The 26,579-nt window shown below is 38.9% G+C and overlaps 1 long non-coding RNA gene across 3 annotated transcripts in view; it reads left to right on the top strand.

Annotated features, from left to right (window-relative positions):
- The window catches only part of LOC143829979 (uncharacterized), a 70,312-nt gene that overhangs the window by 35,313 nt on the left and 8,420 nt on the right, over window positions 1–26,579 (top strand). For 2 of the 3 annotated variants that reach the window (XR_013228312.1, XR_013228310.1), the window contains exons 1-2: window positions 24,538–24,620; window positions 26,407–26,499. This is a non-coding gene — a long non-coding RNA (uncharacterized LOC143829979). Of the gene's footprint in view, window positions 1–24,537; window positions 24,621–26,406; window positions 26,500–26,579 lie in introns of those variants that run through there. The other variant, XR_013228311.1, reaches the window with a different exon arrangement.

Below are 26,579 nucleotides of genomic sequence, written 5' to 3'. Positions count from 1 at the left end.
TTTAAACTGGCTGTCCCTTTGATGTGCTGTCCCTTTACCACCGACAGTCATTATTTCTTGCTACATTCCCTATTCTGGGAATTTTATTATTTATTTCTTCATTAGTGAAATCTACAACACATCTAGGAAACAAAGCCTCACAGTATTGTTATTATGAAAAGTGCCACAACTATACGTTTCAAAAATGGGGCACCATGCTGGGGGACTAGCCATCCTAATGATTTCCATAGGTGGGTGGGCAGTTTGCTTCTATGACTGCCAGTCACTGTTTTCATCAATTCCCCCCCCCCCCGAACAGAGAGAGAGAGAGAGAGAGAGAGAGAGAGAGAGAGAGAGAGAGAGAAATTGGTAGATTTTGTTCCTATTTCGGGGGGAAACTGGAAAAAAATGAAGTTTGAGCCTGGAAGTAAGGACACTAACAATCCACATTCCCACAAGCTGAGACACTGAAATGTTATTTTTCTTAATGGTAGTGAAAGGAAGAAACATCTTTGTTTTGTGAAATATAGTTCTATTATTGAAACACATAAACAAAAGGCCAGATTTTTGCTAAGTTAGCACCAGTATTCTCAACCTTCTACATTCATACATGTTGATCCACCATCATGAAATTGGAAATAATATCCTGCACCAACTCCCACTCTGCAAGATGGCACCGGTTGCTTCTCTCATAGTCATCACCCCCTCCTGGCACCAGTATCAGTCTTGGATTGCAATAGTCCGCCAGAATATCAAGTCTCTTTTCTTCACAGATATTACGAAGAATCTCTCTCACAAAGTGACGACTATGGTAACAATTTCCTGAAATATCATGAAGCTTGCATCAAGACTTCAGCCTGCTTAAGGCACACTCCACCGCATTAGGAGCCCTACAGAATGCATAATCAGAATTTCTTTCAGGAATGTTCCTACCTTGTGTCGTATTGTTTAATCAACCACTGCCTCATTGGGCAGGCACCATGTGCAATGGCAAAAGGAATTTTATTTTATTTATTTATTATACTTGTATACCACCCTCCCCTGAGGCTCAGGGTGGTTTATATGGAACTGGAGAAAAACAGTATAAATAACATGATAAATTGAACAACAGCAATAAAGTTATAACAGGAGAACAATAACATAATGGAACAAACATGGTGAGAACATACATTTAACTGTAACATACTGACAGCCCCATGGGATGGACATATCAGTGGTGGTTTTCATGGGAGGGGGGCTCAGGGGCTAATGGAAAGTGATTGAATTTGGGTCAACTTATCTGGTGGAAGAGCTCCCTTTTGCAGGTCCTGTGGAACTGTTCAATCTCTGCTAGGGCTCTGATCTCCTCTGGAAGCTCATTCCACCAGGTGGGGGCCAGGATGGGAAAAGCTCTGGCCCTGGTTGAGGTCAAATGAGCTTCTTTGGGGCCTAGGCAGTTTGTAAGGCTCATTGGGGGGTGTAGGCGGAGAGGTGATCTCTTAGGTACACTGGGCCCAGACTGCAGATGACCTTAAAGGTGATTACCAGAACCTTAAGCCTGATCCGGAATTGTTCAAGTTCTCTGGAAAGTTCTTTGAGCACTGTCGGGTGTATTTCATCCGGCCCAGGGGATTTGAACTCATCCAGTGCAGCTGCAACTCAACTGGAAGCCAGTGCAGTTGTTGCAGGATGGGCTGAATGTGGGACCTCCATGGTGTTGCTGTGAGGACCCTGCTGCAGCATTCTGGACCAGTTGCAGTTTCCAGATCAGTGTTAAGGGCAGGCCTGCATAGAGCAAGTTACAGAAGTCTAGTCTAGAGGTGACTGTCATGAGGATCACTGTGGCTAGTTGTTCTGGGGCCTAGTAAGGAACTAGTAGTTTGGCTTGTCAAAGGTGGTAGAATGTCAACCATGCTCCTTTGGTGACCTGAGCCTCCTTAGATAGGGAGGCATCTAAAACCACACTCAGAGTGATAGTAGGGTTTCTAAGAACAAAAATCCCCACATCCCTTGCTGAGCATGCTCTACAGCCACATAACAATGGCATTATGATTGCCACTATTCCATCCCACTTCTGTGTCAATGAATCATCAAATGTGGTCAACAGCCCCCTGGAGCAGGATTAAGGAATTTTTTTTAGGGGTTACCATACTCATAAATTTTTTCTGGTGGACAAATGGGAAGGTGTGTTGTCGATTGCACCTATGCAGAACAGGCACCTTAGACATGTGAAGTTGTCCATTATCTTCCAAAGAAAACCAGCTTGGTATAGTGGTTAAGAGTGGTGGCTTCTAATCTGGCAAGCTGGGTTTGATTTCCCGCTCCTCCACATGCAGCCAGCTAGGTGACCATAGGCTCATCACAGTTCTGATAGAGCTGTTCTGACCGGGCAGTAATATCAGGTCTCTCTCAGCCTTACCTATCTCACAGGGTGTCAGTTGTGGGCAGAAGGAAGGGAAGGTAGAAGAAGAAGAAGAAGAAGAGTTGGTTCTTATATGCTGCTTTTCTCTACCCGAAGGAGCCTCAAAGCGGCTTACAGTCACCTTCCCATTCCTCTCCCCACAACAGACACCCTGTGAGGTGGGTGAGGCTGAGAGAGCCCTGATATCACTGCCCGGTCAGAACAGTTTTATCAGTGCCGTGGCGAGCCCAAGGTCACCCAGCTGGTTACATGTGGGGGACCGCGGAATCGAACCTGGAATGCCAGATTACCAAACTGGTAATTGTAAGACACTTTGAAACTCCTGTTAGAAAAAAAGCAGCATATAAAACCCATCTGTTCTTTTTGTATTCTCTTCCATTAATTCACATTATACATAATACGTTCAGTTCATTTTGTGAAAAAGGACTAGGGTAATCCATTGTTAGACCACTATTAGATTCTCACTGTATTAATATAAGAAGGTTATTTTTTTAATGGGGTGGCTTAACTTTGTGATCTCATTGCCAAGCAGAGAGTCCTCTTTAGCAGCTTGATCTCCATGGCAAAGCATACCTCCAGGATGATTTTGCCCACTATGGAGATTCCTATACAAACTGTTTGGTTCACAGACTTCACAGTCAGAATTTGAATTTACTGGGTATCAAATGGCCACTGCTACTCTCTTCTCAATGGAATCAGGCCATCATGGTGATCTGCCAGAGTAGACTTCCTCTCAGGCCAAATCATTTTTCCATAAAAGTGGATCGCATGGATTTTCATTTTCTTATGGAGCTTGTACATTCACTGCTTATCATTCCATATATCCAGCATGAAATGTTCCCACGAGTCTGTGCTCCTCAGGTAGACCCAGTCCTGATGGGGAACACAGTGGCATGGCTAGATACTCATTTTGCCACTCCAGCAGAATACAAAGCACAGTGATACTTTTCCTTTTTTGAAGCCTAAGTAAACAGAGCAAGTATTCTGTGTGGATTTCAGGCATAATAATATGACATGCACTACTGAGCAACACACTATGCATCTAGTCCATGACACTTTCTTTAGCAGGAAGAAAGATGAAAATGAAGGCAATGATTCTCCAATCTCAAAATGGATCAACATGACAGGGGAAACCCACCAATCAGAAGAAGTAAAATTTACTCATCCCCCAAAAACCCGCCAACCACATTCAAATTCAGTGGTGGATAACCCATTGTCCAAAGAACTCAAGACCCATAAGCAAAGAGGCCATATTGTTACATCATAGCAATATATCACAAAAGCACATGGTTGGTGGTGGCGTGATCCCACCAATGATGACAAACTCATACAGAATTGTTTTTTGGGCATGCAGAAGAAATAATCCAGGATTGATGACTGAAAAAAAATCAAGCAAGATCTAATTATAGCAGTGATACCTAATTCAATATATGGCATCATTTTAGGAGCTATTTAGATTCTGTTTTGTAAAAATTCCATGCCTAGAGGTGGTTGATTAATTTTAAGGTGCTATCTAATGCATGTAAACTATAAGTTAAGTTTAAAATCACCAGATTCTGTAATTTTAAAGCTGCACCCATGGTAGAAAGACTGAAAAATATGCTGCATAGAAAGAGGGAAATGGCTTGAGATTCCCAACTTCATTTTAACTTTATCAGTGAACTTTATAAAAACCTGATTCAGCATGCTATCAGATGGGCTGCATTTCTCTACACTAAATATTCTCACAATCCTGTACAGAGACATTACAAAGTAAGCTCTATCAGTCACAGAGCAATTATTGGCAATCTTCATATATGTTAAAATTAAAGGGATTAATATTGGTTCCTGCAAAAAAAACCTGACATCTCTTTGCCAAACTCTCCCACCGCCAATGGCTACATAGAACTGCTTTTTATTATTATTATTATTATTATTATTATTATTATTATTATTATTATTATTATTCGATTTATTTCCTGCCACTCCCTACAGGCTCGTGGTGGGTAACAATAGTCTTAAAATCACCCATTAAAACCCCCGTTAAAAGACTATAAAAATACCCAACACGGTGGAAAATACCACTCTCCCCTACCTGAACAAGGGCACTGGGAGATGGAGGGTGATGATGACTACTTCAAACCCCCCAGGGGGGCAATTTTCTTCCTCGCCAATCCCAGCCTCAACCATAGACTGTGGAAGAGCTCCGTTTTACAGGCCCTGCAGAATACTGACAGCTCCCGCAGGGCCCGCAGCTCACCCGGGAGCTCATTCCACCAGGTAGGAGCCAGGACAGAGAAAGCTCTGGCCCTGGTTGACGATAGGCGCGCTTCTCTGGGGCCGGGAACGATCAGTAGGTTTTCTCCCATAGAGCGTAGAGCCCTGCGGGGCACATAGGGCGACAGACGGTCCCTCAGGTATGTGGGTCCCAACCCACGTAAAGCCTTAAAGGTTAGAACCAAAGCCTTGAACTGGATCCGGACAGCAATTGGCAACCAGTGCAGCTGCCTCAGCACCGTCTGGATGTGGGCCCTCCAAGGTGTGCCAGTGAGGACCCTAGCAGCTGCATTTTGCACTAGCTGAAGTTTCCGGATCAAGGGCAAGGGCATTGCACACAGGTCTCTTTGGATCTGACCATAAATACAGACCAATAGTACAGTATCCCAACAATTCTTTTGCTGTATTCACCATAAAAATAGGCTCGATTAGATATTGTTTGGGCTTTGTTTCTATGCAGCTGCCGTTTGAATTATGACAATTTTTGAATGCTATGGTAATTCTAACAAAATACATGGAATTTATTAACATGTTGTTGCAAAAGTTGTTATACAAGAAAAATAATATAGTGGAAGCTTCTGATATCTTTTGTTCTTTTATGTTAGTGACACATTTGAAATTACATCCCAACTAAAGTGCTATAATCTAAATTTAATCATACTTACAGGGGCATACACAATATTGTGTTTTTTCTTTCTTTCTCTCTGTTATTCCAAGGAGAGGAATGCAATTCTTTAAAAGTAAAACTCATTTGCACAAAAATATGAATTCATATTTTATATATATTTTAACAAAGAAAGGCTTTTTATAAGTAGTATTCCCGCAAGAAAGGGGCACCATTGTAGAAATATCTTGGTTCTGCTTTTTGACACTATAATTAGCTACATTCCTGCACATTTGCATACAGTATATGCATCACATTCTCATTGCTTACTTTAATGTATGCACTTTGTATTTGTTTGTACTCTCTCTAGTGCAAGAGGGACTGTGTTCATGTTCAACAATCTTAGGATTATAATAATTAATACTAACTGATGTTTCATGCAAATCATTAGTATTAATTTTTATACTCCTAGAATGTATAAGATAATTGATATTATCTGAGAGCAATCTATTTAGAATTAGTTAGTCAAAGGATTTTCCACTTCATTTTTGGATTTAGATCACAAGGGATCCCAATTGGCTGTGAATGGGTTAAAATTACATGATTGCTGTATATTACAGTTCATGAATTACGCTGCCATATGATTGCAAATGTATTATATTTGGACTTAAATAAGATACTTTAAATGAGATGTCTTAAATAAGATAGATGACATTACAAATGTAGATTCAAATGAGTAGCCGTGTTGGTCTGAAGTAGCACAATAAAATCAGAGTCCAGTAGCACCTTTAAGACCAACAAAGATGTATTCAAGGCGTGAGCTTTCGAGTGCAAGCACTTTTCGTCAGACTAAGAACTGACCATCAGTTCTGGACTCTGATTACAAAATGTAATGAGGATTTAGTGGATAGTAAAACAAGTTGTGGGCAGGGATGCTCAAATTCCTGCCAGTTAAAATCACCAGTGGTGATCAGGCAGCTAATAATGGTTTGGGCTGTGTATTTGGCCTGCTCATGTGTATTTGAAATAACAGGACATTTGCAGTCATCAGAAGCCAGCTCCTAGCTTCTGATCTTTATTGGAGAAATTATACTCTGTAGACAGTAATCGTTTGGGTGGGGTGTTTTTTTGAGGGGGGGGGGACTCTAGTACCATCTCCCAGATGATCAACTAGAAGTTGGGTTCTTATGATCTCCCATCTTGGAAACTTTGATGCTTCCCAGACTGGCTGAGATGCAGCAAATTTAGTAAGAGGGAATCAGAAGTTTAGCTGATTTCCCTTGTTATATTCCCTCCCCAAACTGTCATCTTTGGCTTAAGATACAAGGAGTGTAGACATTGAAAGTTTTGTCCCTGCACAGTTTGGAGGAGAAGGTGAAATAAATGCTCTCTTCTGATTTCCCTTCAGTACAGACATGAATAAGTATTGTTTCTACTCAGTTTGAAAGTGAGGAAAGATAACAGAACTTTTTTCAGTGCAGAGATCAAAAGCATTGTTTCTGTCCTTGGCCACCTTGGAGGAAAGAGAAGAGCTCCCTTTTACAACTTCACTGGGCAAATATTTTACTCAGGGTGAGTAAGAGCACTTCTCCCAGGAGATCCCTCTAATCAGTTGTGAGTTATCCTTTGACCAACAGCCAGCTGTGAACTTCATGTTCCTTGGCTGTTTGAATTGCTCAATGCAATCAGAATACCTCCTTGATCAGCTCACAGTCACATTGTGAGTGTCAAACAAGGTAAGCTCATTGGTTATATCAGTTCACTGAGAAATTCATGGCACACCTAGTTGGAGTACTAATCTAAAGTTCTTTGGCTTGCGAGAGCTTTTCTTAAAGGGCAGCCAAATATAGATGTGATTTATTGAGTGTGAAGGGCAGACACAGGACTTGGTATTTTATTATTTTGATGGAATGGTATAGTGTGGGAAATCTCCTTCCTTTCCCTGGTAAAATTTAGAAATACATATAGTGTGACATGAGGTCATTATGTTCTTCTTTCCATCCCCTCCATTTCACTGGCAGCTGTTGCTTCTTGTTAGAGAGGTGAGTGTGGTGATTTTATACCATTCAATTTGTAATCACTAGATATGAGAGAGAAAAAAGAAGAATGATGCAGCTATGCATATTGCATAGGATCTACACCTGGCTTTGGCTGAATGTGTGAACTGTTTAAGTTCAAATGTGTTACTCTCATCCCAGCATTGGATAAATTTGCAAGTTACAAACATGCAAGTGTGAATCAGTGCCCTGGGCTGATTGGTAGTTTCTTCTAGAATCCCAGGTAATGGCTGTGCCTTAAGCATACAACTCTGACTTGTGATTACAAGCTTTAGTTTGGAAGTAGGATATTTTCTATTCTATCCTCAATTTGACTACATATTCCATTTTTCATTCCAAATGTATCCTGCTCTGCATTATGAAATAATAGGTGGAAACAGAAATGAGAGCCATAAAAGCCCATTTTAAATAATGGATGCATCGTAATACAATGTTACTTGATGGCATAATGTAGTGTAGAGCAGCAGACTCTAACCTGGAGAATCCGGTTTGATTCCATCCTCCTCCATGTGCAGCCTGCTGGGAGAACTCTCAGCCCCACCTAACTTACAAGGTGTTTGTTGTGTGAAGAAGAAAGGAAGGAGGTTGTAAGCAACTTTAAGGCTCCTTAAAAGGCAGACAAAGTGGGGTATAAAAGACCTACTCTTCTTTTTAATACCTCTAAATTAAAATTTCTGGCTAAAAGAGGCAAAACATCCCCTTCAAAAATTGAGATGAAAAAATGAATATTGAAATGTATTATCTTGGGACTTTCAGCACAGTTTAAATAACTAATTAAGAGGAAAATTTGCAGGGATGAAAATGTTAAAATGTGCAGTAATTTATTTTTAATAGGTATAAAAGATTATTTTAATTAACATTTTAAAAACATGGATGGTAAATAAAAGCTTTTAAATAGTCATTTGGAGACGTGTAATGTTGAAAGGTTTTTCAGCAGTTGGATACATAGTGCTAAAATAGAGAAATTATTTGTACAAATGTTACCTATCTCATAAACAATTTTCCTTTCATGTATAAATGTTTTCCAAATCTTGTATGGGTGTGTGGTTTACTATTTATGATCCATTACAATTTTATCCCTTTCCTCCAAGAAGTTTGCGGTGAAGATGACAGTTTACATGGTACTTCCCTTTCTTATCACAAAAACTTTGTTTGAGGGCTGAGTGAGAGTATGAGTTTGTTGGTACTACCTCAAGCAGAGTTATATTATTCAAAGTGAACAGAAGTCGCTCTAAGCTGGTCTGTCATTCTAAGTAGATCAATAGGAAGCTGAACATAAATGCGAACAATTTACAATTACAACATGAGCAGAATTGCGCTTTAATAAAGTATTTATAGAATCATAGAGTTGGAAGTTACCAACAAGATAGTTGCCAACAAAGTCACCAACAAGGCAGTTTTAGAGAGGAGCAAACCAACTATGTCATTGAAGGGAAGATATTACGGCTAAAGCTCACTTACTTTGGACACATCATGCGATCAGACTCGCTAGAAAAATTCTCGTCATGGTCAGCGGCAAAAGGAAACATGGTTGCCAAAGGATCCGCTGGTTCGACACAATCAAAGCTGACACAGGGATGACCTTGACCAACTAAAAGAAGCAGTCATTGACAGAGATGCGTGTTGGAAACTTTCCTATAGAATCGCTGAGGGGCAGACACGACTGAATGGATGACATCATTAAAGTTGGAAGGGGCCATACAGGCTATCTCATCCAACCCACTGCACAGTGCAGGATCAGCCTAAAGCATTCATGGTAAGTATTTACCAGCAGTTGCTTGAAGACTGCCAGGGAGGGGAAGCTCATCACCTCCTTACGCAGCCAATTCCACTGATGAACTACTCTGACTGTGAAATCCCCCCCCCCCCCGATGTCTAGCCAGTACCATTCTACATGCAGTTTAAATCCATTACTATTATTATTATTTATTAGACTTGTTTCCCGCCACTCCTGGGAAACATTAGCATTATAGAATAGCATTATAGCCTTATACAGGTTTTTTTTGCCTAATTGACTAGTTCCTATGACTCACCAGCTTTCTTTCTTCTTTTGTTAAAGTAAATCTATAACAATGAAAACTGGGAATTTTGGAAGAACCAGTTGGGTCCTATCCGCTGCTGCCAACAGCAGCCTGTCAGATCCATGTGTCAAGGACACACAGACACTGAAATTGTTATAGCTCTTCATTAGTGAAGACACATGAGACAATTGGCACCAAGATTTCACTGAAAAATCCCCCCAAAACCCACATTATATACAGTTATGGAACAAAGGATTGACCCATGACTGTAGGTGATTGGACGTGTGATTGCTTTAACTGACTAGATCCATAGAGGATCCTGCCACAAGCCAACCAGACATGCTGCAGCTACTCAGTATAAATCCATTAGCTCCCATGGGTGAGCCAGGTAGCCACAAGCCAATCAGAGTTTCAAAATATTGATCCTGCCACAGACATCAATCTCGGTCCTCGGCAGGACTGCATACACAATAGAACCTTTCTCTGCCCTCTTCTGCTCAGGGAAAGGTTAAGCAACCTTTCAAATGCTTAAAGACAGCGATCATCTCCCCTCTCAATCTGCTCTTCTCCAGACTGAACATTCCCAAATCCCTCAGCCTTTCCTCATAGGGCTTGGTCTCCAGGCCTGGATCATCTTTTTCACTCTCCTCTGCACCCTCTCAATTTTGTCCATGTCCTTTTTGAAGTGAGGCCGCCACAACTGCACACATTACTCCAGGTTTGGTATGACCAATAGGGTATACAGTGGGACTACTTGAAGTAACTCTGCTTATGATTGTACCACAAGGGAGTGGTAGGCCAATTCCCCATTTCATCATGGTCTAATCATGCTTCAGTAATCCTTTCCCTTTTCTCAATACACTATGTTTGGGGAAAGTATACTTTCAGTGTATTAAGAGGCTATACAGATAGGGTGAGGAAATGGCAGATGGGAAAGGGGTTTGGCTATGAATGGGCCAGGGAATCTGCTGTATGGGTGTTCTATTTTAAGTGTCCCAACAGGTGCACTGCTCAGAATACCTAAAGCATCAGCCTATATGGTCATACCATTTTAAACAAAAATAAATATGAATACAAAAATTGAATAATTACAAACTTAGTTTATTCTGCTGGATAAAGGACATTTTCATCTTTCGCCTCCAGTAGGTGTCCGAAATGCTCCTGAAATCCTGTTCCTGGGGAATATGGAACCCTCATTTAAGGCATTTTGGCTGCTGTGGCAAAATTGGTGGATCTGAGTCAGTGGGTTTTTAAAATAAAATCTTTAACCCCCCCCCCCGCTCCAGAGGAGCGGGAGGAATAAAGGAGTAAGGGCAAGTGGGGAGGAGTTAGGGCGGGCCCTGTCCGGGATAAAAACTCGGAGGGCCCAATCAGGAGCCACAAAGCGGCTCCTGATTGGGCCCTCTGAGTGTCACTTGAGGGCCAAGCAGCCAATGGGGAGCCGCGCAAAGTGCGACTCCCCATTGGCTGGTTGGCCCAGCCTTGCCTGGGCCGGCCGGGGAGTCGCTGCTCAGAGGAAGAAGCCTTCCCCAGCGGTAAGTCCTCCAGTCGGCTTCCCCTCACCCAGGGAGCCTTCTGCCGCCCGGCAGTAGGCCGCAAATCCTGCCGCCGCCTTCCCGAGCCTTCTGCCAGGCCCTGGGGCAGCCGAGCCTGTCCCTGGGTCCGGCAGTAGGCCGCAAAGCCTGCTGCTGCCGTCCCAAGCCTCCTGCCGGGCCCTGGGGCAGCCGAGCCTTCCCCTGGGCCCGGCAGAAGGTCCCAAGGCCACCTACCTTACTCTGTTCCTCCCTTCCTCCCAGCATTCCCTTTATCCTTCCCTCCCTCCCAACATTCCCTTTGTTTTTCCCTTTCTCCCTTCCTCCCTTTCTTCCATCTGCCTCTTTCTGGCTACCTGTTTCTCTCCCTCTTCTTCTGTCTCTATCTTCCTCCCTTTCTGTCTTTCTGTCTCTCTTTCTCCTTTTTCTCCTTCCTTCGCCCTATCCCTCCACCCACCCACCATGCTAGGGCCCGCTGTATTTTGGCCACAGCAGGCCAAAATATCTAGTTATACATATAAATCATAAACAAAAATATTAAAATACTTCTAACTAAATTATAAAAAATATAACACATTGTATAATAACTGTTTAAGAGCCTCTTGTGGCGCAGAGTGGTAAGGCAGCAGTCTGAAAGCTTTGCCCTTGAGGCTGGGAGTTCAATCTCAGCAGCCTGCTCAAGGTTGACTCAGCCTTCCATCCTTCCGAGGTCGGTAAAATGAGTACCCAGCTTGCTGGGGGGTAAATGTTAATGACTGGGGAAGGCATGCCATGAAAACGCTAGAGGGCGTCACCCCAAGGGTCAGACATGACTTGGTGCTTGCACAGGGGATACCTTTACCTTTATAATAACTGTTTAAAGTTAAAGCAAGTTTTAAATGTTTGACAGTTCCACTACCAACCCAATACTATCTGATGCAAAAGAATTGATCTTCAAAGTACTTCTAGAATAGTTAGAACAGAATCCCCTGCCTCTGTTTGTGTACCAAAATTTCCATGCTAGTTGCATTAAATTAAGCAACTGCTTTAGTGCTTTTGAATTTCTTTCTAGAAATACTAATGTTGCATACAGATGTCTTTTAAAAATATATTCCTAAAAGATATTGGAATTTGCTTGTAGTTCATTTAACTAAGTTAATGATAGTTTGATCCAAATGCTCTCACTTTATAGAGTTAATGACTCTCATATTGACAGGGCAGATTAAAAGAAATTATGTTTTTGTATAGACCACTGTTGAGTTGCAGCTTCTTCAGCAGGAATTGTAGTGTACAGATAAGGTGTTCCAAGGAACACTTCATTTAAAATCACATACTGGAAGCCCCCTTTGAGTCTTGTTCATTTTTATTCATTTTACTTGGTTTCAGTAACAATTTTAGGTGCCATATATTTTATACAGGTTGTTTGTACTCTTAGAAACTATCCTTGAAAAAATGATACAAGTGTTTGGTGGAAGGTCTGTTTAATATTTTCCCCTTAAAGTTAAAGCAACTTTCTTCCATTCTCCATATGCTGCTTATGTATATTTGGCTAGATTTACTTTCTTGCCTTAGAGCAGCTTCCATCTGCATTTCTGATGGTTACCATTGGGTGGTGCCAGGCAATCAGTGTATTCAGCATAAGACAACAGCTTCATTTTATGTATTGGGAATGAAATAAGATTTAAAATGTGTTCTGAAATTTGCAGTGCAAATAGACTTAGCAACCAGTTCAAACAGTTTCAATTTCTAAAAATAAAGGATTCTGTCTTATTTCAGATTTGTTTGTAACTAGTCTGACCCAAATTGTTTTTTTGCCCCAAGGATATGCCTATTTTTTCCCCTTGAATTGTGCTTCAGTAGCTTAATTAATTGGTCCAATTAACAGCTAAGTTACTTTTTCTTCTATAAGTTTTTAATATACACATCTTAAAATGCCAACACATACTGAACAGATATAAAATAATGTTTAACTGAGGTACTTTAAGAAAACAAATACATTTGGCTTTTTGTTTAAGCATCTATTGAAAGGCAGAAAAATAACACAGTGGTTTGATATAAATGCAGAGCTCTTGAGAGTCTTTTCTGTGCTATCTTATGTCAATTAAAAAACAAGGAGCTGAAGTAGCTTGAGGAAAATTACACTTAACTTTTGCAAATTAGCCAGGTTACTCTCCAGCTGCCAAAACTAGTGTTATGCTCCCTGACAAAGTGGGATTTGGGCTCAGGAATCTTTATGCCACAAAAATATATTAGGTACTACAAAATTCCATTTTTACACAAAACGTTAGATGTTTTGTGATCTCTTTATATTGGGGGAAATTTCAAATGTTTTATAATAGTGCTGATAGCCTTGTTGATACATTGAAACAATATCAAATACATTGATCTTAAGTAAAGAAAACCACCAATATGTAGAATCGTCTTTGGGAAAATGCTGTTATACAAAAAAATAAATCAAATTGTTGAAAACAGAGGGAAAAAACACCTTTTTCAGAAGGTGCGTAATTCCTACCACAGTTTATTCTGAAATTCAATGATTTAGCATATATGTAAGGGAAATATTTGCTGTGCTAAGCTGACCATATTGTGCTGAGGTATATTTCCTCCTATCTGTGTATGGTCATTTAATTGTTGAATACTCTCTGGCTTTGTAGTCTGTCTCCCTCTTCAAATTTTCTGAAGTTTGAAAAACCAACTACCTTAAAAATACATCTAGTGGACATATTACCTAGATGAGAATCTGCTGTGAGTGGTCTAAATATATAAACAGAAAATACACTTCATAATTTCCACAGAATTAGAGCAAGACTTTGACAAGTTTTAAAACACTCAAAATATTTGCAGTAATATCCCCCAACCGTGATCTTGAATATATTTCTCCCCATATTTATCTTAGATCTATCATTTATAAATGCATTTCCAAAAACATGCTGAATTCTTTCTTTCTTTCTTTCTTTCTTTCTTTCTTTCTTTCTTTCTTTCTTTCTTTCTTTCTGCATTGCTGTCTCTTTGCATTTTGACATCTGTTGGACTGTTGGGGGGGATTTCGTTTAAAGCATATAATTATAATCTGAAGGTATGATGATGTTGCCTTGCTGGCAGTAATGATGTTCTAACATTGTTAATAATCATGGGCCATTATGTGTGGTACATAAAAACATAATGTGCTAATACATACAGTGAAAGTAAGAGGATTATTGACATGTGAAACAGTTGCTTAAAATAAACAATTGCAGACTTGAAGACATTTGAAAAGATTGATCCAATGCTTCTTTCTTGCCATCTCTGTCTCTTACTCTCTCATTCTTCCCCATCCCCTTTCAAGAAATTATATCAAAGAACTATGAGAGTTGCATGAATAAGCCCTTTCCTCCAATAGGAAAGACACTGCAAAGAATTCTTTTTCAGCTCATCATCCTGAGTTGGGTACCTGGAAATATTGATTTTGCACATGTTCATCCAAGCATGCAATAGATTTGACACTGGATACTAAAATCTGATGTTATTCATTTGCAAGGAAATATACTGAATTTATTATTGACCTTACTATGTAGAAATGAAATTCTGTTTCTATGAAATCTGTTTGTTCCATGTTTACCCCAGTTTTCTCCATCTAAGGATCCCAAGCAGAAAGTAGGGTTAATGATGCCAAAAGTATGACTCTGTCAGTATAAGTCCATTGAAGTCTGTGGTTAACTGCTTGGCACTACTAAGTGTAACTAAGAAGATGGGGCTATTCTGAATTACCATTTATCCCCCACTTCAGGTAGGGGATTCTAAAATTTTAATTCTGCCTGACCAGAGGCATGCATTATTTTCATATATGTAATGTTGAAATATTATTTCATAAAGGGATCGCACTTTTACCTATGAAGTTCAAAGCTGTAATTGGATGTGAACCTACAAAAACCTACCTCTAGTCCTTTTTCACTTTCTCATAATCAAATGTAAGACTTATTTGTGAAAAAAATTACCTCTGAAATTAACAGGAACCCTTCCCTGCAGTGTAGAAATATTTCTCACTCCTTGCCATAGTAGGTCCCAAGTAGGTTACACAAGTTGTCATTCTAGGTGTAAATATTGTTTCAGCATGTTTGCTACTTTAAGAATAATGTACTGTTTTCCAATCCTTATCTTTTTATTGCTGAACATTTTGCCTCTTAAAAAAAAACAACCCAGCATATAGCATATAGCACTACTGCTTACATTAAGCAGTGAGAAGACCCATCAAAGAGTGGCTGTTTGTTCCTTATTACAATAATTTTACTCATGACCCCTTTTAGCTGCCTAGTGCCACTTTAGTCCATTCCGTGTGGGCTTTCTTTAAATACATACTGCACTATCCCTCCTCTTTCTCCCAGAGCTCCAGACGCCTTTGTAATGAAGTCTGGTGAAGCAGTGAACAAAACCTTGTGGGATAAGTCTGACACTGGAAGTTAATGATTATCAGTTGAAACAAAACACTTGTTTACATGTTGTAGTCATTAGAGGTTCTAGTCAGTCATACCTCGACTGGGATTCCTGCCAAATGTTTTGAGGGTCTTTCACAAGCTGTGCAGTTTTGTAAATACAAAAGCACTCTTATTAAGCCTTTCTAGTATTAGACTGTGCAATTAAGATGATGGGTAATTAAATTCCTTTATTTGGAATAGGATTTGTCCAAGATGCACACATACAACTTTCTTAGTTCAAGAACACCAGCAGATTCCTCTTTGGGTGTTCTATTGCCGAGCAGTAAGTTAAAAGGAATGCTTTCACAGAATTACTTTTTAGAAATAAAATAAAATAAAATGAAATTACATTCCCTCAACTGGCCTGGTTGGGCTTTTTTCTCACCTTCTCACCTTTTCCCCCCTTTTTCATAGCTATAAAACTTTCTTTTCCGATTAATGCGTCTCAGTTTTCTGGAAATGCTTTTGCTTGCTTAAAAAAAGACTGCAGGTTTTCATTTTAGCTGTATTACAACTGGAATTAAAGCAGTGATTTGAGTTTGAAGGAATTTAGGAACATTTCCAATTAACTAAGGATGCTTTTAAAGTAATGTGGCATAACAGAATGCCAAAGTATCATTGCTGGTGTGTTACACTTCTTGTAACACTTGTGCATTACTTTGTACCTGTACAAATAAGCTAGATCCTACAAATTTTGAAGTGACATGAACAAGACAGAAATAGCTCAGATGTGACCATACTTATAAAGGCAGGCCTTTAACCAGGCATGGATGTATTTTAATATAAATAAATGCATGTTCATCCATTGCATACTCTTCTGCTATGACAGAATCCTATTTGTTGCAATGGTAAATTATTTAAGATTTGGGAGGCCATATTTTGTAACCATGATATTGTGAGACTACTGAATTGTCCATACATATTTTATCTCTGTGTTTTTTTTAATTTGCCAAAGAAGATATCAGTTTTAGCAGCTCCTATGGAGGACTGCTCGCTTTGACATTTCCCGGTTGTCTGTAGTGCTAGGCAATAATTAAATATCAGGTGCATAAGCTGCTCTTTAATTTGACATGTGTGCTCCAGGCAATAAACACATGGAGTGCAATGTGGGAGTGTAATTGCTAAGGAATAAAATCTTGTACCAAGTGAGATCATTGTATCAGGTACGGTGTGACAGCTCATTTGATCATTATGCCCAGGCTAAAGAGGTTGCCTAATTAGTTTCCATTAAAACTCACCCTTTAATCAGGAATTATTCTTGCATAAAGAATGTCACTTGGTCCAGATGAATGAACAATTGTTCCCCTTTGAGATTCAACTATCTGTTACACTTGGGATGCCATATGTCTTTTCAAACAATTCAGCTAGAACACTACTTTGCAAGTCTGGATCTTGCTTCATGAAACAGTGCACATATTTTCTTCAACCTAGCCAATATTCCAGGGAGAACTCTGAAAGCAGGTACTGCATGAAGCCATCGCTAACAGTTTTCAGTTAGTGATTTGTGTTGGCAGACTGTGGAAAGGGGACTGGATCTCTTCTTTGACATCAGAGCATATCAGGCAGCATAGAGCACAAACTGTATAGGGGTGACTAAAACACATTAAAAATAGTATGTTTTCATAGAAGGACATTGGTAGAATGTGTGATATTTAAAAGTTTTCGCAGTAGTGGATGCATTTATTTATATTTAGATAGTTATATTTCATTCCCTCCCCCCAATTGTGATCCAAAGCTGCTTAGATGTATCTCTTCTTCTCCAATTTAGCAGCAAAACAGGTGGAGGGGGAGGATCAAAATCAACCATCAAGCTTCCATGGCAGTCTAGGGATGTGAGTCTGATGTGACTCTGACACACCCCTATACCATGTTTAATTTTTGATAGAAGCACAAACCTATTTCTCTTAAACTCAATCCGTAGTCTGGGCCCAGCGTATATGAGGGACCGCCTATTGCCCTATGCCCACCGCAGGCTTTACACACTGCAGGGGCTAACCTACTAGTCATCCCCGGCCCCAAGGAAGCTCACCTGGCCTCGACCAGGGCCAGGGCCTTTTTGGTCCTGGCCCCAACCTGGTGGAATGAGCTCCCATTCCTCAGGGCCTGCAAGATGGAGCTCTTCCGCCAGGTTTATGGTTGAGGCTGGGCAGCAAGAAAGACCAGCCCCCCCCCCTCACAAAATGGCAGTAGTGTACGTCATCAGCTCCCCTCCACCTCCCTTTTAGATGGGGATGTGGATACTGGGTGAGACTAGCATGAGTTTTGCCGCCATTATTGATCAATAGGTTTTATTGCATCTGTTTTTATCGGTTTATTGGTTTTAAGGGATTGTGGGGATTGTATATGACTCACCTTGAGCCTTCGGGGGGAGGTGGGATATAAATAAAATAACAACAACAACAACAATAACATGTCCATACAACATGGATTTTTAGAGATACAGGATTTTAACTGGCATTGAGGTACCACTGGCCTCTTAGATAGCCGCTCTTACACACATGAAGGTCTCTGTACACACGAAGCTGCCTTATACTGAATCAGAGTACTGGTCCATCAAGGTCAATACTTCCTACTCAGACTGGCAATAACTCTCCAGGGTTTCAGCAGCTGCCTGATTCTTTTAAACTGGAGATGCTAGAAACTGAAGGTTGAATCTGGGACCTTTCTTTCTTTCTTTCTTTCTTTCTTTCTTTCTTTCTTTCTTTCTTTCTTTCTTTCTTTCTTTCTTTCTTTCGTCTTGCATACAATCAGTCAATTACAAATAGGAATAAAAGGGAGACAGGAAGAATTCAAACCAGAGATGACAGTCTATACCACGGGTAGCCCAACTGTGGCTCTCCATGTGCCCAAGAACTAAAATTCCCAGTCCACTGACATCTGGAGAGCCACAGCTGGGCCACCTCTGAGCTAAAAGAAATGACTCCTGCACATAAGGGGCTTGATCTATCTAGGACAAATAATATATATGCCAAAATAGGAGTCAGTTCTATTTGCATGAAGGGACAATTACTATGAAAATTATTTGCCATTACATTTTATAAAGTCAGCATTAAGAACTCAAACTCTTACATTTATAAGATGATGAAAGTCTCAAGATTTGCACAGGACTCACTTCCCTATGATATTCCCAGCACCCTAATATAATGTTGCATGTCTTTTTCATGTGGAAATTCTTGTATTTGTATAATTTCTGCAGGATGTTCCCCAAAGCATCTGTCAGTTTCCAGGTAGGGACCCTGGAATTTGAACCCTGAACGGGATACTTCCTCTTATATGGCTGAACATTTGGAAGGAAGTTCCCATTAGTGAGGGCCCATCCCTGAAAATGTTATGCCACTTGGTGATGTTAGTGAAGAATTTACTTCTCAGGAGCCCCTAAAAGATCGCCCCGCTTTTTTGTGGAAATTATCATTTCAGAATGAGAGCAAAAGTTCCAGCCTATATTTATTTCATGATAATAATAGCTTGCTAATGTTCAGTGTATTTTCTCTTGCATACAAAAATTAATACAAAATTCATACAAAAAGTTCTCAATTTGTTATTTTATTAAAATGTGTGCAATCAATTGGCTAAAATTTCTTAACTGAATGACAGCCATCATGTTCTGTTAATTTTCTAGGATACATTTTTATTTAAGCATTAATTCTTTTCAAGATGATACTCTTTTCCCATGGTAATTTACTGTTGTATAATCCTGTCTTGTCACTAGGTGAAGCTGCAGTGCTACCAGGCAAGTTGTTATATTCATATACATAACATATAACCTGTCCTTCACTTACTATCCATGGCTCAAATCCAGAGCCTGGACATTCTCCAACTTTGCAAGTACAGCCAGAAAAGTTACTAGTCCAAATTTGTTATCATCTGTCTTCCTATGTATTCTATTCTTGTCACTTGAGGCACATAAGTAGCCTAAAATTAAGAGAGTGGGAAAATAATCAACTTCTTGTTTTTTTCCTGATAAAATACTTCTTTACACAAACCATCATTAATTTGTAAAGATCACTGCTATATGATAGGAGTGCTGCTCATTAGCTAAGATGCCTTTACAAATGATCAAATAAACCCATGGAAGTCACTATATGCTATGCTATAAGTCACTATATGCTATGCTGGGTAAATGTTACCTCTATGGAAGAATACTGATGAATACTGGTTGTAAGGAGGCAACATCAACAGGAGGCATTAGCCTCCCAGGCATATGGTTGGTCACTATGGAAAACAGGATGTTGGTCTACGTACACCATTTGCCTGATCCAGTAGGGTGCAGCTTCTGTGCAATTTTTTATTGTATGGTTTCATTAAAAGTAATTATTATTACCTACCATAGTTTACCACCATAGGTTACAAATCTGTTGCATGATATAATAAAGAAAAAAATGTCTTTTAGAAAGATAATTTATTCAAAGTTTAATACCAAGTACCATTCTGCACCTGATAAATGCAGTGAAATACTCACCTTATGCCATATTCTTGGCATTATGCATGATGTCGCCAGCATCCAGCATCCAAGCAGCAAACCAGTAGATACATCCTCCATTTTAAAGCGCTAGCTGGGAAATCACAAAGTGGATTCCCCAAACTAAAAAGCGCAAGCTAGAGGCTTTTAAGCAAAACAAAACAAACTGCCTGAAGCAATGGATAGGCATTAAATTGTGCAGGCAAAGCAAAAAAAAAAATCCCGCCCAGTTAAAACACAAAGCATGCCTCCCCCCCCCCAAAAAAAAACGGGAATGAGATTAATTTTTAAAAGATTCAAGGCTCGTGATTCCATAAGGGATGGTATTATAAAAAGTACTATGCATCTATGATTAGATGCATAGGCATTTCAATTGAGAAGTTTTACTTCGAACATTAGCTGCCATTATGGGACCTTTAAAACATGAAGAAAGCTGATTGGTTGCCTGACTTGACTGACAGGCAGAGGAGAGTGGTGTGTAAAGTGTGTTGCTCTCTTCTGCCATTTTAAGCAGGCATGTGAAGTGCTAAGAAGTGCAAGAAGGCAGCAGACAAAAGTGAGAAAGCAAGAACATAAGGAATGGCCAGAGGCATGTTATTTTTTAGCATCATGCCATTTTGCTGGTGTAACACTATTTTTTTCAATATGCAGAACTGCCCCAACCATTTTCAAACCCATGTTTAAAGAATGCATAAGTATACCAACAATGGCAAGATCTAATTTCAGTTGCATGTTAATAGACCAACAATATTGGGGAGGAGAGTGGTATAAACTTTCCAGGGTCAAATCTACCTTCATCAGAAACAAGTAGGAATGGAGATTCCTGAGCCATTATATCCCAGTCAGAAGGTAGGAAAGAGTTAGCATGCAAAGGTACAAAGCAAAATGCAATCAGCTTGATTAGAGCACAGGAGAAATACTTAGGGGCAGAAAATTAGAATCTGTAGTGAGATAATAATTCTATGTCTTTATTTATCCCTGGGGGGGGGGGTGTCCCTTCAACCATTCCAGAGCTGTGGTTGAGGTCAGGAAACTACCATTGAGAAAACTGCTGATCTCCCTCCCCAAAAAACCCTGCTAACAAAACATGAATTTACCCATTAAACAAACCCCCTTTCTTAAATGGTTTTTAGGAGACAACTTTTAATGATTTAATCTTAATTTAAAATTTATATATTACTTACTTTAATTATGCAAACTGTATTTGTATATTTTATATTGTTGTCACCCATACTGAGCCTACAAAGATGGGCAGGCTACAAAAATTAATATTATTCTCATGAAAGCTTCAGATATCTGAAGAAGTGAGCAGTGACCCATGAGAGGTCATATCCTCCTATATATTTTGTTAATCTAAGGTGCTTCTAGACTCTTACTCTTTACTACTGCTACAGACAATCACAGCTACCCATCTTGATCTATGAGATATGGACAAACCTTTTTTTTTGGAGGGGGGAGGGATGTTGTCTTCATGTCACCATTAAATATTCTTGATGAAAACTTGTAGTGGTACACATAGTAAAAATGGTCTGCATTATCTGTACCCAAATCTGTTACTTGCTGCTGCTACATTGGTTAATATTAAAGCCAATTGTCCCATACTGGCTATATCATGAGAAGAAGCCACTGGGAAACAAAGGGTTTAGTAAACTTATCTTAAAACAGGTGTAGGGGTTTCCTGAAAGCCCCCTCCCCCCAAGACCAAGGTAAAGTACATAAAAAGGAATGGAAATGGGCAGGGGACAGATAGAGAAGACACATATAAGCATAACATACTTTAAGATCACTATTCAGGAAAAGAGAAACACAAAAATATCAGGAGCCCAATAAAGCCCATGCAGCTGGTTGTTAGGTACTGTGGAGTTCTCTCTCAACATGCTTTGGTCATGGAGAAATTGCACATCCCCTTAATTGAAATTTCTTATGTTATACTTGTGTTATTTTACCATGCTTCACAGAATCCCTCTTATTATGCAGGTCAGGGATTGTGTTTATTAATTGATTGTCAATTTATTTACTTTTGTATCTCCTCCTCTATGCAATGAAGACTTAAACCATACATTTTATTTATATATTTATTTAGATTTATATACCCCCCCCCCCCATTGTGGCTCTGAGCGGTTACAGAGAACATGAATTGTGTAACAAAGTACAATATAAACTGTGTCATCAAAAACAATAATTCTACCAGGAGGGGGCCAGGACAGAGAATGACTTAGTTTACTTTAGCTAACGTAAGTACATTTGGTTTTTACTAAGAGTTAAAATCTGTGAAGGGTAGACTAGTGTTAATAATTATTGAAAGAGTTTGCTTTTTATTGCATCTGCAGCTCCCATGAGTCATTGGCAGCACAATACAAGAAATCATGAGAATGTGCCATATCTTTAAGGTGATGTGATAGTTGTAATAGGATGTGTTGTGTAGCTATAGGGGTAATTATAGATTTTGACATGGCTTGAAGGCCATCTTCTGAGAAACGAAGACTTAGGCATTGTGCTTTATGTCTTTGTGAAATATTAAACATTCCTGAATTCTTTTGCCTCTCAGTAGTCTTCCATGAGAAGCAGCAATTTTTCAAATTATCCAGTTCAACTGGTATATGCTGAAATGATGAAATTTCCACAATAATAGATTAGTTGATTTTTTTAAATGGGTGTAAAACTTGTAATTCTAGTGGGTTGTGACCAAAAGGTCTTGTGAATTTCAATTATGAGAGATATCCTTAGCATATAAACATGACGATTTCAAGTAATCTAATAGAAGTATTTGAAACATTGTGGAAACATTTTTTTCATACAAAATCTAGTTAATCCCTGGTTAGGATCCTTTTTCCTTCTAGTCCTTTAAAAAAAGCAACGTTTATTATTCAATTTATATACCACCCCTCTCTGTGGCCAGGCTCAGGTGGTTTACAACATGTTAAAATCAGTTTAAAATACAATAAATACACTGATTGCTCCAATATTCTCACTGCTTTGTTTGTGTTTTTGTAGGATGTTTTTATGTTTTAGGGGTTTTATGGGTTTTTATATGTTGTTACCTGCCACGAGCCTTAGGGGAGTGGCAGGCTATAAATTGTAGTAGTAGTAGTAGTAGTAGTAGTAGTAGTAGTAGTAGTAGAAGTAATAATAATAATAATACTTTTTCATGTATTCATTATTCAATTGTGGGCTTTTATTCTGGAGAGGGAAGGAGGGAGATGCATATGATTTTTATTTGCATATTCTTTAGCAGTCCTCTGACTTTTGAAAAGTCAGTCCTCATGGGGGCGTCATGGACAAAAAAACAAGTAGCAAGTGGAGGGGTACAGTGAGGAGACATAAGAGGAAATCTCATTTCCCACTTCTGTTAGCAGGCAAAGTTTAGTGGAGCAAGAGGAAGGAGGCAATTTTGTTCAATTTCTCCTCCTCCCTGCAACCGCACATGTCACATGGTAGTTTTGCCCTTAAGGATCCCTGACCTTGTCCTATGACCACCAGTTTTTCAGAGGTCTCAGTGGTCTTCTACAGGAAGGAAATGGAGATCTGACTTCTGCAAATTTCTTGTGCCGTCAGTTCATAGTTTACAATATATTCCTTTATTCCTATAGCTGTAGAGCTGTACAGTTTAAAATGTATTCTCAACTTTGTACTGTAAACCAATTCATTATTTAGAAAGTTGTAATTAATATGCTCCAATCTTTAGATTGTTCATCTGAAGTTTAAAACATGACATGCACTTACAGCTGACTTCATTTTGAAAGCTTTTTCTGTTCACTTTTCATAGAATGTTGAACGCATAATATTCACAGGACCTCATGGTAACAGGCTCCCTGGGACAGAGAAAGCAACTGTATTTTCTTGCTCATTCCATTTGACTTGATACATTTAGTTTGAACTCTTGGTGGGGGAGGGAAATATTCTGCCGGTTACCTACAAGCCTTGGAATAAGCCCCATTCTTTGTACTATATCAGAAGTTATTATGACAAGATTTTTACATGCCTCAACTGGGCTTTTTATTAATAACCTAAACTGAAATTAGAAGCAACTATCAACTAATAAGAACGATTTCCAATATTTTATATTAAAATATAGATTTATTGAAAAGCCATACTACAGCAAACAAACAAACAAAACCAAGAAACTTGCATAGATTATGACCACCAGAATGTCCAATACAAAGGAAATAAAACCTATACAGTCAAACAACTTACCCAGTATAAATAACAGAGAATCATTCCTGTGACCAGCTCCTCTCGTTTCTTGGCTGAGTCAAGAAATCTTGCCATTGTCCTTGCCAATCCTTGCCATTGTCAGGATCACAGCCAGGAGCTGCTTGTGCACAGGCACTGAAACATTTGAGAGAACACTTCCGAGATAGCTGTACACTCAGTCACTGCAATTTTTGTGACTTGTGTGTCAAAAAGAAAGCTATTTCTATTTCTAATTCACTATTTTTACTCCTGTGACTATTTCTCAAATTTGTGGAACTTAAGGATCAGAACTGAAGGATTATTATCATTCCCATTCCCCCCAATTTTCATATATATATATTAGAGATTTCATTATCTTCTTTATTTATGTGATCTAAAGGAGACACTCATATTTTGTAGTTGTCTATGATCCAATAATGAATCCCCTTCATAATTAGGATATTGTGCACTGAATTGTGTTGGCTAATTTTAAAGGGAACTCATTTTTCGGTTTCTTTTTCTTTTGCTTGTGTAACATCATATTCTCAGCTTATTTTTGTCTCATTCTTATTTGGTGTTTTCTTTTGTTTTTATGTGAGATCATTTTTATGTGTCTTCTGGCTAGGATCTCGAAAGCTTGAAGTGGCCCAGGCCTCTCTGTTTCTCCTAAAGGGTCTGGCAGTCACAGGCTTGGAGAGAGGTCATCAGGTAAAAAATTACAGATATTTCCATGAACCGGTGATTCTGGATTAATTTTAGACAAGGAAGTATTCACTTGGCATTCCAGACTAGTTTTCAGGTGAATATCTGTGTCTGCTGATGCTATCCAAGTGGCTCTCAGGCATGATGGGGTCCCAGAAGCTGTAGGGGAGTTTAACACTTCACTTTAGAAAGATAAACATGCTGCTCATTTCAGAAGCATGTGGTATGGAATAATAGTAATTTAACACACTTGAACCAAAGTAATTACCTTTTTCAGTATTTCCACAGTATGAAATTATAGTCCTGAGTAATTGAGAAATATTAATTCCCTCAGGCAATTGACTTGATAGTTGGGTTTTGAATTCCACACTGCTAAGCCAGAACTGAAGAAGAGAAAGGAAGTTTTATGTCTCCTGTTGAATAATGTGGCTTGCCACTGAAATATTAGAATTATTATTTGAAGAGGTGCTTAAATGCTTACATATTGATGTTAAATCTCTTACTGTTTGAAGGTGCGACCTGACCATGGATTGATTGGTTGTTCCCGTGATGTCTTTATATGTACAAAAACCTGGCCTGCTCCCAAGGCAATTTTTCCAGTATCATTCTGTTCCATCCCCCTCTTTTTCCTCTCTGCATCATCACATTGAAAAAGATCAGTTTTGCATGGAGAACACCATTAATAATGAAATGCAGTCTCTGTGCTTTTAAAAAGTCTATTTCTTGCTTATAAATAAATGGTAATTTGTTTTAAAGCGTCATTGCACATAGTGTTCAGCTAGATCTCATGCTTTCGATTATTTTAAATAAATGTACCATAAATGGAACAAGTTCTTTCTAATTTGCAAATGATATGCAACATTTTTCAAAGGGAGGGGTGAGAATAAGAAAAAAAGAAAAACTGTAAAATTCCTTCTTAACTACTTCTCATTAATGGGAAACTGTTCAATGACCTGTAAAGATTAAAGAATTAGTGAATTGGTAAAATTATCAGAATGAAAAATCTGTATAATTTTGATTTCATTTAAAAATCTGCTAAACAGTCTACAGGCTTTAGAAAAGGATATTACTTTTTAATTTCATACTCACAAATGTCCTGGTATCAGTGCTATAAATGTGCTAAAATAAAGGCAACAAATAGTATGTTTAAATGTATGGCATTAGAAGAGTCTGTTTAAATTCAGCCCCCCCCTTCATTAAAACAACTGAAGACATTTAATTAAGTGACCACTCTGCTAAGTGGAGCAAAAATTAATATACGTAAATGAATTTATGTATGGGTGATGATGCATAATTAAAAATATGCTTCACATGAGAAACTGAGAAGAAAAAGAAAACATTTTAACAAGATTCCGCGTAAAGACTACTATATCCCGAATTTTAACTATCTCTGAGATCTACAGAGATATACTAATTGGTAGCAATTTCTCAAGATAAAACTACACTACTGTTGCTGGAGACCACAACATTGCATCAACATGCACTGAGGGAAGACAAACCAAAGAATGGCTTACCCATGAGTACTTTGTGATTGACTAGTTCTACACCTATACCAACATGCTACTTAATTTGCTGAATATGATATGCTAGGCAGAGTTTAACTTTACCTGTAATTTTATTGATATGCACATGTGGTGATAAGTAGACACTGTGGGAAGTGTGTGTATGTGTGTGTGTAATACACACAGTACTACAGGAGTTCATATTTCTTTATGGAAAACAAATACAATCTAAAGGAATATACCTTTGACACCTGTAAACTATTTTATGCACAAGTAATCTTGTTTGCCAGGTATATCCAACTGGGGCACATAAATTCAACCAGCATTGAACAAATGAAGGAAGAAGGCAAATAATAGAGAATGCGGCCAAAGCAAATGTAAAGGTATTGTACTCAGGAGCCTTTGGAATATCTTGAAATCTATGCAGCTGCCCCTTTCTGTGCATCACTTTCAATATGCATCC

Source organism: Paroedura picta, chromosome 2, assembly GCF_049243985.1.
Source record: "Paroedura picta isolate Pp20150507F chromosome 2, Ppicta_v3.0, whole genome shotgun sequence".
Classification (NCBI taxonomy): domain Eukaryota; kingdom Metazoa; phylum Chordata; class Lepidosauria; order Squamata; family Gekkonidae; genus Paroedura; species Paroedura picta.
This window is presented reverse-complemented; position numbering and strand designations above follow the sequence as displayed.